The sequence below is a fragment of the Schistocerca gregaria genome, chromosome 1 (assembly GCF_023897955.1).
Source record: "Schistocerca gregaria isolate iqSchGreg1 chromosome 1, iqSchGreg1.2, whole genome shotgun sequence".
In the NCBI taxonomy this organism is placed as follows: domain Eukaryota; kingdom Metazoa; phylum Arthropoda; class Insecta; order Orthoptera; family Acrididae; genus Schistocerca; species Schistocerca gregaria.
This window is the reverse complement of record NC_064920.1, coordinates 157,916,355-157,929,975: the sequence shown is the minus strand read 5'-3', so window position 1 is coordinate 157,929,975 and position 13,621 is coordinate 157,916,355.

The following is a 13,621-nucleotide window of genomic DNA, read 5'->3' as shown; positions in this document are numbered from 1 at the left end:
TGAAGCTTTCACCCTTACCTTTCTGTGAAAACATTTAGATTTTTCGATCGTTTGACTTTAGTTGCTTCACTTTTATGTAGAGCAATAGGATTTTACGATATCACAGTTCACACAGCGCCTTTTGGCTTAAAAAGATGTCACTGTCGTTTCCTTCGGTAGTACTTTTTCGCATTTGGGCCACTGACACAGACAGGGCGTTCGATCGGGAAAACTGGCCACGCTACACGTCGGTGAAAGTGGCCAAGGTGCCCACTTTTCCCTGCAGATGGCCACTATTCCCGACAATTTACTTTCGATCTCTTTGTACCATTGAGAATTAGCTAATTCCATATTTTATGCATTGTACAACAACTGAAGTTAAAAAATTAGAAATCGTTTTATATACAAAACTAATATCCGCTATACTGCTCTTCTGCAATAGCGTCTAGATGCCATGAAAAATACATCCAGAAAACAGAGCAACAAACGTGGAACTTTGTTGCGATGCAAAAGGTAATTGAAGCAGTAAATAATGATAAAATAACTTTTTCAGCAGCAGCAAAACAACTCAATATTCCACGTAATACGTTAAAACGCAGAGTTACTGCGAAAAATAGAGGTACAGTTGGCCATAAAATAGTTATGGGCAGCTTAAGTGGCCAATGAAACAAGAGCAAGAAACGATTAATTACATAATTATAGAAAAGTAATTTTACGACGATCAGCATTCCACTTGGCAGAACACACAAAATACCACATCGTTAAAAAAAAAAAAAAAAAAGAGGTCTGGAATGGCAGGCAATAACTGGGTGGGTAATGTCGGAGCCATAAACGCTGAATTCATGAACTGTTCAAATAGTTCAAATGGCTCTAAGCACTACGGGCCTTTTATCTGAACTGCTTAAACCTAACTGACCTAAGGACATCACACACATCCATGCCCGAGGCAGGATTCGAACCTGCGAGCGTAGCAGGAGCGTGGTTCCGGACTGAAGTGCCTAGAACTGCTCGGCCACAACGCCGGCTTCGTGAACTGTGCGTTGGATGTGATGAGGGCGATGATAACTTCACTTCTACATAACTTAATATTGTTTCTGAATGGAAAAATTGTGAATGAATTCGACTGAAATAGTAACCCATAGTTAATCGTGTATTTCTCTATTTATATCTTTAGGAACTGTTGATCTTTCTGTGCGAAAAATGTATTGTAAGACGTTTGTTTCTCATTTGTGTTATTGTTCTGCTAATAATAATGAATGATGAAATAAAAACTTTAAGCTTACCCATTTTTTAAAACTAAACGATCTATTTGCGAATTGTAGCAAAGATCTGGCCACATTACCCTATTAGGTATACAGGGTGAGTGACCTAACTTTACCGCTGGATATATTTCGTAAACCACTTCAAATACTGACGAACCGATTCCACAGACCGAACGTGAGAAGAGGGGCTAGTGTAATTGTTTAATACAAACCATACAAAAATGCACTGAAGTATGTTTTTTAACACAAACCTACCTTTTTTAAAACTGGAACCACCTTAGTTTCTTTAGCACATCTGAACATATAAACAAATACGTAATCAGTGCCGCTTGTTGCATTGTAAAATGTTAATTACATCCGGAGATATTGTAACCTAAAGTTGACGCATAAGTACCACTCCTCCGCTGTTCGATCGTGTGTATCGCAGAGCACCGAATTACATAGGGATCCAAAGGTAACGGTGATGGACCTTAGATACAGAAGAGACTGGAGCAGCACATTATGTCCACATGCTAACACCTTTTTATTGGTCTTTTTCACTGACAGTGCTGTAACCTCTCCCCGATGCTATTCAATCTGTATATTGAGCAAGCAGTAAAGGAAACAAAAGAAAAGTTCCGAGTAGGTATTAAAATCCACGGAGAGGAAATAAAAACCTTGAGGTTCGCCGATGACATTGTAATTCTGTCAGAGACAGCAAATGACTTGGAAGAGCAGTTGAACGGATTGGACAGTGTCTTGAAAGGAGGGTATAAGATGAACATCAACAAAAGCAAAACAAAGATAATGGAAGGTTGTCGAATTAAGTCGGTGATGCTGAGGGAGTTAGATTAGGAAATGAGGCACTTAAAGTAGTAAAGGAGTTTTGCTATTTAGGAAGCAAAATAACTGATGACGATCGAAGTAGAGAGGATATAAAATGTAGACTGGCAATGGCAAGGAAAGCGTTTCTGAATAAGAGAAATTTGTTAACATCGAGTATTGATTTAAGTGTTAGGAAGTCGTTTCTGAAAGTATTTGTATGGAGTGTAGCCGTGTATGGAAGTAAAACATGGACGATAAATAGTTTGGACAAGAAGAGAATAGAAGCTTTAGAAATGTGGTGCTACAGAAGAATGCTGAAGATTAGTTGGGTAGATCAAATAACTAATGAGGAGGTATTGAAGAGAATTGGGGAGAAGAGGAGTTTGTGGCACAACTTGACCAGAAGAAGGGATCGGCTGGTAGGACATCAAGGGATCACCAGTTTGGTACTGGAGGGCAACGTGGAGGGTAAAAATCGTAGAGAGAGACCAAGAGATGAATACACTAAGCAGATTCAGAAGGACGTAGGTTGCATGAAGAAGCTTGCACAGGATAGAGTAGTATGGAGACCTGCATCAACCCAGTCTCAGGACTGAAGACCACAACAACAACGAGACCCAGAGCCGTGTGCAGTCATTACTGACATTGCAGTATGCAGCTCTATATGGCGTAACAATTTTCTCAGACTTCTGTCCAATGCCGCTAATGACTCCTCTATTTTACGGAAAACAGTCGGTAGATGAGGACTGTACAACAGATAACAGACGGTCTGAATAATAATAATAATAATAATAATAATCGTCATCATCATCTTGAACAAGCCAACTCTTATCATTGCAACCACTCTATTTTGTTCTATGTTCTTCATTTCTCTATGATCATGGAGTTTAGTTCCAATAGACAGTTAACTATTTCCTTTCGTGGCCTTTTCTTGGTTTACTATCTCAAAATTGTTCTTTTTATTAAGGATGTGATAATCGTATTGTGTCTAAATGAATGTAGAAAGAGTTATGTTTCCTTTCTTGATAGTTGCAGTTAAACTGCTCTTCACATTGTTGAAAACATCCTTATTTCAAGTCCCATTTCAAGTCCAGTGTTCTTCGTTATCTTCCTCCAGAGCCACATTTTTCATCACTTGCATCCTCGTTCTGACTATTTCAGCAGCTTTCGCACTCGTATAGGAACAGTCTCCAGATGAAAGTTCTGACGTTTGTTTTTTCTTTTCTGCACTAAACAACTTGTTTAGTAGTACTTGTCTTCTTCATCTGAAAGCACATTTGACAATTGTAACTCTTTTTTCTAATTTCCATGTCGCATCTTTTATCCTCAGTAATTAAGTTCTGGCAAATTTTTCCAGAGGCATGACGTGATGAAATGGGTCAATTACATTCACTTCGTTAACCTCGCATTTAGACATCTTGTGTACTTGTAGCGCTGATTTCTGTGATGCACATCACTATATTCAGCTTACCAGCAGCCTACATAGAAGTCATAGCTCGAGCTGTTCATTTATTTTGCTTATAGAAATTTATTTTCAGTTCCGATAAACCGTGTAATAGACCATGAGTGAGCGTATATGTGTGTATTTCAAATATTTCCACAGGCACTAGAGTTAGCATCCATAGTGTCTATCACTTATCATCCTAACGTTGTGGGAAGATTTAGCAAAGAACAAAGGTTGAGAGCAGAGCCAAAGATAAATATTCGGTTCTAACTTTCTCGTGTGGTTGTTGGTCAGACAACAGGACTTCTACCCCTCTTCACATGTTTGAAAGAGGAACCATTTGGCAGGTGCCCTGTTCCTCATTCTGATGAGACCTGGGTAAAAGGCGGAATGTCCTTGCGAGATGTTTCGCAGTTGAGGGTGCAGATAGGCCTATTTCAACGTAATAGTTTACAGTAGAAGTGTTAAACCCATTTTATTTCATCCTTGTTTACGCTAGGGAAATACCTTGAGATCCTGTGTTTCGAGCTCTCATTTAAATTTGTGCACAATAGTAGTTCGATGGTAACTGCTTTGTTAGAACTTGAGGCACTTCACGTCTTACGTATTGTGAAGCCAAACCTTCCTAATTTCTCTCTTATTAACTATGTTTTTGTGGACAATTTTCTGTGAAGTTTAATACTATTTTCAAGAGTGACGTTTGTGCCTGGTATCATGATCTCTACCTATTGGAACCCCGCGTATTCGTGATCTCATAAGTAAAATTAAGTTACTGAGGATCTTTTCGTGCAAGAAATATTGACCTGGTCGAATACCGACATGTCTTGAGATTTACTATCTGTTAACCATTTTTCTGACTTTTAACAAAGTGTTTCTTACTAGTAGTACATTATAGTGCTAATTGTATGTTTGTGCAAGAACTGCGTGATTTTACTGTGCAGAGTGGAATTTTGATCTAATCTAGATCTGAATCTAATCCCAGTGTCCGCATAACAATAGCTTCACGGTAATATTTTGTTTAATGATCGTTTGTGAACATATGCCCTATTTGCACCATGAATTTTATTTGACAAATGTACTCCAAAGTGTTATCGGAAACAAGCTGGTGTATTTATTTGAATAACGCATCCGCATTTCAGACGAAAGACAGTCGCCATTTTCGTAACTAAATTTTGCACCAACCATATCATCCAACCACTCACATGCACTTATGCCCAGAAGATGAATGCACATGAAGTATTAAATGATATTTAAAGAAAACAATGAGTAAAATAAAAAATAAATCTTCTGTTTATTGTATTAACTCCATCGCTTCTAATTTCTGCTTCTGTCCAGCTTTCTTATGACGACAGTTGCCTTACCAGTCTGTAGCCCATCTCTCTTTACCGTTGTGTACGATAAAGTCTGTTGCGATTTCAGCTGTATTATCATCTATGATATGCTGTTTTAGGCTTGCATACCTCGTTGTGCAAAATCGCAGATTCATTTATTTGGGCCAGTCATCCGATGCTACAAGCATGATAACCAGCTAACTGCGACATAACCGGTGGCGCACATCCTCGTCAATAAGTACAGAAGCGATAAAGATTTCTTGCACCCTGTGTTAGGAAACTACCTTGCTAATAATTTATTGACTAATTGTAATCAATTTCTTGCAGTCTCTTTTTGTAGCGACTCAGCTCATGAACTTTCATGAAGAACAGTAGGTGCGAATATTCACAGTTTCTTATAACCCTCTTATGTGGTGTCCTTGCTCAGGATCTTTTTATTGCCAACAATAGGCTCTAACAATTTCCGGTGTCCCTTTTTAAGACGCCTAAATAACAAAATTCGTCTCTTCTATTTATTTCTATTTTGGTATGGGTATCTTCAGTATTGATTTCATTACTATCGTAATTTTAGTTTTTTAACTATTATTTTTAAACTCAAACCATCTTATATTTGCTTAAAATTTAGCAATCTTATTGTGAATATATTTTTCCTTGATCAGTACTAAGGCTAAGACATGCTAAGACATTTATGAGTTATAAAGTGAATAGGGATCCGTTAACATTAGTCCTTCATGTTCCTTCATTTACAATCCTTGCAGTTGTTTCGCTGAAAAGATTAAACAAATACGGAGATAACTGTGCGAATCATTTCATTACGGACAATACCTTTTTTTTTTTTTTTTTTTTTTTTTTTGACGAAAACCCCTGGTGATTATTCCGACACGTTATTGTAGTTATGACTTCATTCTTCGGCAAATGGGACCACGTTTCCCTCAATTTCTTTTCGAAATGGGTCAATCTTATCAAAGGAGTAACACTCCAAAGATCGTTTTTTGCTTTTCTAAGAAGCCTATGACTATGATGCAATTGGAATTCCTATCATCCTGCACCATAATCTTTCCGGCGGATGGGACCTTCTTCACGTTCTTCGGAGCAGATTCACCTGAAGCAACCAATTGTTTTGACTCTTCCTATAGCAGACAGTATTATTCAACGAACAGTGAGAATATTAGTGCTGACTGTTTCAACTGTTTCTTCGGTAAGCGCCTGTGAAGAGCATCTTAGGTGATCCTCACAGGAAAGGGATGTATGACAACGTTGAAATTCGTTCTGTTAATATTTAAGTGTTATAATTAATAGTTTACGATCACACTAACAGTACCCATTTTAGCAATTGCTTCGACACACGTTTTCTTTTGTAAAAGCAAGAGGCAATAGACGTGAGCCGTGGCTGGATCGTGTTATGTTTTGCTTTAAACCTTGGTTGGTATTCTGTGATTGGTCTCCCGCGGTTATTGAGATTATGGTGTTATCCTCTCTCTCCGCGAGTGGCAGCAGCAGCGTGTATCGATATTCGCACCCTTGTACTATCTTTGGCTTTGCGCTTCTATATAGTTTCTGGCTGTGCCGTGTGCGGGGAGTCGGTCGGTTGGCGTGGAGCAGCCAGGAAGTCTCCGTGGCGCGCGTTTTGGCCGGGGCTGCTGGCGGTGTCCACGCACGGTGGGAGTGTGAGGGGCCGTTCCCATTGCTACGAGGTCCGTGGCTCACCGATCCCGGGCATGAGAGTTGAGTCTTTACCTAATCTACCAGCCAGTCCCATCTGTTCACATTGTGTTGTTTGAATTTCGTTGTTGGCTGTTAGGACATTCCCGCGAGCAACAACGTGTGTTTTCAAGTTGCCGAAATTCTATCCGCCCTCCTGTAGAGTTTAACTTAACTTGCTTATTGTTGAACTGAAGTGCACCAGCGGAATCTTTTGCCTTGTGGCCGTTAACATTACGGTCACTCGACCTGGCCGTTGACATAAATTCAAGCAGTGTATTTTTCTCGCCGAGTTGTGGCTGTCCAGCACGGCGACCTGAATGTGTATTTTGTTGTGGGCGCCGACTCCTTCTGCGTTGTTCCATTGAACTCCTTCCGTGTGCTGGTCGGGTGGAGCGGAAGTCGCTTGGTCCATTGACTGTCTGTCGGTTGGGTTGCCATCGGATTGATAATTGTTGGGCCGACTGCCTGTCTCACCTAAGCGAGCATTAGTGTTTGAATTGCAGGCTGACCATAGGAAACTTCCGAGCGCCGTTCGATGTGATGCGTTTTCTTATTAATCCTTGTTGTTTATGTATGGCTTCTAGCCGATTTTAAATTAAAGTTGTTTTGCCCTTAAAAGGCGTGAGACTGCTTGGGCCTTCAGCCTGATTTTAAGAAATTTTAGGATAAGGCCTTTTGCCTTTTAAAATTCAAATTACTGATCTGAGCCTTAAGTTATTGGCCTTCAGCCGATTTTAAGTTGAAGTTGTTTTGCCCTTGAGGCGTGAGAAGGAATGGTGCATTTAGCCGGGAATTAAGTTCTAATATTAATTTTTGAATTGCTCTGTTTTTAATGGTTTCTTTACTCTTGTAATGTTTGTCAAATAAATAAAGTAGTATGTTCGAATGCAACTGACAGCCACTCATTTTAGCACCTTTCCACAAATTAAACTACCTGTCCTGCCCTGCGGGTATAGCAGGGGATCTCAACACGGAACGATGCTGCACTTTTTCAATTTCAGCGGAAGCCACTTAGCACAGTTTAACTGAAATGGCTGCCAGATCAAAACTAACCAATAGATCAACGTCATTTTTATTTTGTTGTCATGTGACAGCTGGCGATGCAAGATTTTAATACCAATTAGTTTTACTAACAGGATACATATTCACGCACGGGTAACTGATGATGCCTTCTACAATCCATGTACTGCTCCCCAACAGCTCCTTGTCAATGACAGTTCCGTAATAGTATGGATTAAGGAGGCTCTGATATAAAATACTGGTCTTTAGGGTCACGAAGCACTCTTTATCCTGAAAGCGGGTTTGTTTTTATTCAGGATTCCAATACAGCATATTATTCTCCACTCTTTTGCCTTAAAAGCTGGCCGCTGTGGTGGGGCGGTTCTAGGCGCTTCAGTACGGAACCACGCGGCTGCTATAGCGGCAGGTTCGAATCTTGCCTCGGGCATGGATGTGTGTGCTGTCCTTAGGTTAGTTTGGATTAAGTAGTTGTAAGTTGTAGGGGACTGATGACCTCAGAAGTTGAGTCCCATAGTGCTTAGAGCCATTTGAACCCATTTTTTGCTTCAAAAACCTATTCTTCAACATAATCTCCGTTCAAAGTGACTGAATTATGCCACCTTCCTGGGAGGACTTGTATGGCCACATGGTAGCTGTTGTGTACTACTGTGTACACAACGGTAAGGAGAGGTGGGCTACAGAGTGGTAAGGCAACTGTCGTCATAAGGAAGCTGGGCAGGAGCAGAAATTAGTAGCGATGAAGTTAGCATAGTAAGCACAAGATTTTCTTGTCTTGTGTTTCTCCAAACGGATGAAAAATCATTACATATTGTACTACAAGAAGCAGAGTCCAACTACCACAATGTTAACAAGGATGAGGCTCGCTGTACTAAGCACAAACGATGGTGTTGTAGCGAAGAGTCCCCAAGCGCGAATGGGCTGAGGCGCTGCGGCTGTCGTATACAGTGGCGGCAGATGGCGCTCGTATTCCGGAGCGACTGAAGGCTTGAAAGTGAAACTTGCAATTCCATTACCAACTTAAAGACATCTAGAGGGTGGTATCGATATGTACTACCACAGTACCGCTCCCCTGGCCGATGTAGGAGCCAACGTCTTGCTGTATCAATAACTTCCCCAACACAACAGACTGCTCAATACGGAGTGCATTCTTCATTGTGTCAAACAGACTGGAGTTGCTCTTTATGGTCTTCTGTTAGGCAGCAAGGAACCCAGTACTCCGACTGATGGTTGAGAGTGTTAGCACTACCAACAGAGACGTTCTGCATGCAACAAGGTGTCTGTGATCCGACGATCACCTCGGATGAGGGTGAAATTAGAATTATGTATTAATACCTTCAGCTGCTGACGGGCGTTGATATATATCAACAGGAACAGGTGAAAGTATGCCCCGCCTGGGACTCGAACCCGGGATCTCCTGCTTACATGGCAAACGCTCTATCCATCTGAGCCAACGAGGGCACAGAGGACAGTGCGACTGTCCTCCCGCGAGACCCACATTCTCACCTTATATGGCTACACACTACATTCGTAGTGTCCCTATATACATACCATATCCATATAAGTATATCCGATGAGAGTGTCCGCACGTTCCAACATTGCAGGTGTCACAGGTGTGTGTGGCCAACCGGCACGTGGGAAATCGGACAGACTTGGCTGACATTGTTGCGATGGTGACAGATACCTCCAAAAATGACTCACTGTGCTTTTGTTCACTACCAAGTTCTTCGTAGACATTCTGCGAGCATCTATGAATATCCGTGATGCTCTGGTTTTCCGCCAAAAGAAACGCAGTGACAGCTATCAGCCTGGAAAATGCATCCATTACAGACGACATTTTTAAGGCTACGTATAATGCCGTCACCTATCGGAACTTCATGAAACTATAGGTGCTGAAGCGGGATTGTCCATACAGTATAAGTATCCATGAAGCGAGCATTCTGATGCTCAGAATGAGAATTTTGTTCGCAACATTTCCTGTAGCTCAGTTCACGTGATTCTCGAACGGTATATTTTAGTATGTTTTCAGCGTTGTTACTTTGCTGCTACAGACAGATCACCTTCAGAAGTACCGTAAAACTTTGTATGCGCTTTTTACAGACATCTTAACAATTTGATACCAGTAAATAAAGTGGACTTAAAGAAGTAATGAGCAACGGTATTGTGCTTTTTCGTCACAGTATCATAGCTCAGATTTCACTTTAGCTACGTTTTTTTCGGTAAGGGGATGGGAAATGACGCCCAACAATATTTTTTTACGTTTCCTATTGCACTTATTCATATTTTCAAATCTCAGTTATGATTACTTACGTCACAGAGACTCATAGACAAAGCCAAAATATCACGAAAAATCAACACTTTTCTAACTATGAAACTGTTACAGTAAACACAATAAAGCGATTTGCAGCACGTGCTTATCCATTACTATTTTGAATTTTTCTTTATTCACCCTTTTGTTTTTAACAGACAAGTGAAATTTATGTTAATATTTTTTCGCTATCTCATCAGAAAAGTAAAACATTACACAACGCACAAAAAGTAAAGAACACAAATAGTTAAAGATGTAACAGCCGACAATGTTTTTTTGTTTTTGTTTTCTGTTCCACTGATTCATATTGTGGAATCTGTTCCATTTAATTACGTTAAAATAACTCTCTATAGGAAACGGTCTAATGCAGAAACACTTAGACACAAAGAAGGGTTGAAAACCTACATAAACTGAAGGAAATTAATCAGCCTGTCATGTAAAATTTTATCTGCATATGAAAGTAACAGTGATACGTATACACTGGCTGACAGTTTACTCAAACACACTTGCAAATTTGACTAGCACTCACCTCTTAAACACGCAGCCACAAAGGCGCAGAAATTATCTCTACAATACAAGACTTTTTAATACCGTTTTGTTATTTTTCAGCATATAAAGTGCTTGATATAAAAGTGACATTTACAATTATACATTTCTTGTACATACCTATCAAAGATAACTGGTCCTTCTTCCACGTACTCGTCTTTACATATGTAGCAACAACAATACTGCACCATAGCTGTTTCTAAAACTCAAACGTACAGACATATATCTAAAACAAGGCGAATACCTGTAGTATTAAAGTTTCTCTATTACCGCAAATCGTAGTCAAACAGTATCGTCCCAAAATTACGTGACTAGCCTGTGTGACGGTACGTCCCATAAATAGACATTTGGAGAAACGGAAAGGAAGTTTTTGTTATGAGACGTGTGAATTACAAATTATTTCAACTGTATACTTGTGCGCGATGTATAACAAATAGTAAAGAACGTAAGTTATTATTATCAAAACACAAATATCGATGTAATTAACAAAACACAGTTTTTTTGGTATAATCTCTGTGTAACATAGGCCATGAAGATCAGAGACAATGCTTTGATTAAACGAGCTCTCCTATTTTGTTTCGTCTAGCGGTAGGCCGCCATTTGATCGCTGTCTGATAATTAACGTAAGTTTTATCTGTATTTTGAAAAATATAATAGAAATTGTCATTAGAAAGTGTGTATTATTGACTTAGTTGTCACCTCTCATGAATGCAACCATTAATTATAATTAACAAAAATTTTACAGAACTTCGTAGTGCCGGGAGTTCATCTCCCCTAGCAGGGTTTAGTCGGCCATTCCGCTGACTGTATTATTTAATTAAAATATCATGTCATAATGTTAAATGTAAATGCGAGAGACTTCTCAATTTTGATCTTTCATTAATTTCAAAGTTAAAAAGAGTCAATAGATTTCGTTTATTAATATTTAGAATACTGAGTGAGCTCAGTATGTTTCATTTTGGCCCCCTAACGGCAGACGAGATTCTCTCCAGTTTTGCCTTCCAAATAATGAAAAATAAATATTAAAAAAATTACATTCCGCAATGTCTCATTTAATCTTTGTGTAATTTGGTACATGAATATCCAGTAGCCCCTGAGACCCATATTAATAATTAAAGTTTGCGTAAGAATACGCATATATTCTTTTCTAAATAGCAGCGCTCGCGCAAACTATTTATTATATCGTGCGTACTACGGCGCAGCCGATGCCCGCACGAGTGTTATCGCCGTATGAGTCTCATACTAGCCTACAATATTTGAAGTCACCCCAAACCAAAATCATAAAATATATAATTATAAAAATTAAAAATACACACTTATACCGTGATACCTGGTTTGATGTGGAGATCATGCATACTAGACTACGCTCACTTCATAGATATACATGCTCTATGGGAATACTGCACTATGTCCCACAACAGTCCACGAAATTGGCATTACTTATTGAACGTGCTTCGTATCTTATTTGTCATTCAATCCCATACAGAGATTCTTCGTAACGTAGTGTCTACAGAACTTACAGTGCGATCGGAATGTGTCGTGGATGAAAATCGGGTTCCAAGAAGCCGCGTGCATTTTAATATCAATCAGCATGGTTACGGGCAGAAGTCACGACTGGACTAGTGAATCACCTAACCACCGGCGGCCTGAGGGCTGGCCCTGTCGCCATCTGCAAGCTAAACAAGATTTACGCCCGCCGTGGATCGATCTCCTCTCCCACTCACTCCCCCACCCTCCTCAGCACCTCTTTTCACGAACTGTAGCGCCAGCGCGACAATGAGATTCCCAGCTTCGCATTACACAGTCCGTCTGCCGTGCGGAACTTTGCGGGGATTTTTGCGGTAATCCCTACACAAGGGCTCTTCCAGAGCGGGAGTGAGGTTGCCCCAGTAAATCTCTTAGTATTCTGTGGGAGTACTGCAGATGTTTTAGCAGGGCAGAAGCTTAAAGCCGATTGCTTTACGGCAGCCACATTTCACAAGTGAAACGCCAAATCTACAGACTCCACCGACTCAGTCTACAAAGTTACACTCACAGCACGTACCAGTAGTACTTAATATAACGCCTCGGTAATACCACAGTATTGAACCTGAGTTTAGTATGCAGAATGTCTGCATTTTTTAAATTTTTGCAATGATGGCGTTGTTTCATCCACAACGCTGGTCAGTATTGGATCAGTTTAACATGCTGAACATCTGTATTTTTTCGAAGCAGGTAGTGCCAATGTTACATCTGTGCGATCATTGTCCATTTTGTTTGATGCAACAATGCGTTTCGTGCTAAATACATGTTCGCAGGTGTTTGTTACACACAGCGTGTACAGCGATGGCGTCTCTGATTTCATAATTAAATAACTCGCAAAGTAAGAACAGTAGACCAGCGCAACAAACGGTAACTTCATTGTGCAAAAGCTAAGAATTTTATACATAAGTTTCGAAATAGTTAAAAAAATTGCTAACCATAATACGTAGTGCTTATAAATAATACGCTGCAGCTCAGAGGGATCAGTTCCACCAAGAGTTTATATTCTACCAAAACTATGGTTCCATAGTTTTGGTTAACTACTTGAATGACGTGGTAAACGACAGGATTACCAGTAGTATTGGTAACATTGGTAGGTAAAGAAACATAAATAAATTCGTAAGAGAGAAACTGGGAACCGACTACTTCTCTTAGTCTTTTGTTTGTTTTACATATAATTAGAACCTACCATTATTATGGTTTAGTCCATTTGTATTTTATATCCTTACAGAATATAAATTATGTTTTATAAGTAATAGAAATTATTTGATCGCGTATCTGCACTTTTATGTAACCATAGCAGTTACTTTTGTTTTGAGTACAATTTAAACAACCTTACAGAACGAGCCTATAACCAACGGCGCTTCTTTTCTTTTCACATTCTCTACTTCTCCTATCAGTCCTACTCGGTAAGTACGTCAGACTGGCGAGCTTTAGTTACGTACGTGTTGTCTTTTTATTTTTGAGAACTCTCTCCCGCACTGGCAAATTTTACAGTTAATACGGTTTTATTCCTTGTTATGCAACTGTATAACGTCCTATACAGACCAAACGCATTTCACATTATTTGAAAATTTCATCAGAGTTCACTGTAACAATTCTGGTTTTGTTTACATGTCGATTAACGATATTACAAAATATGTCGTGTTTGGAATTACTTTATTACTTATTGTTTTTTGACTCCTTTACATTATTCCAACTACCA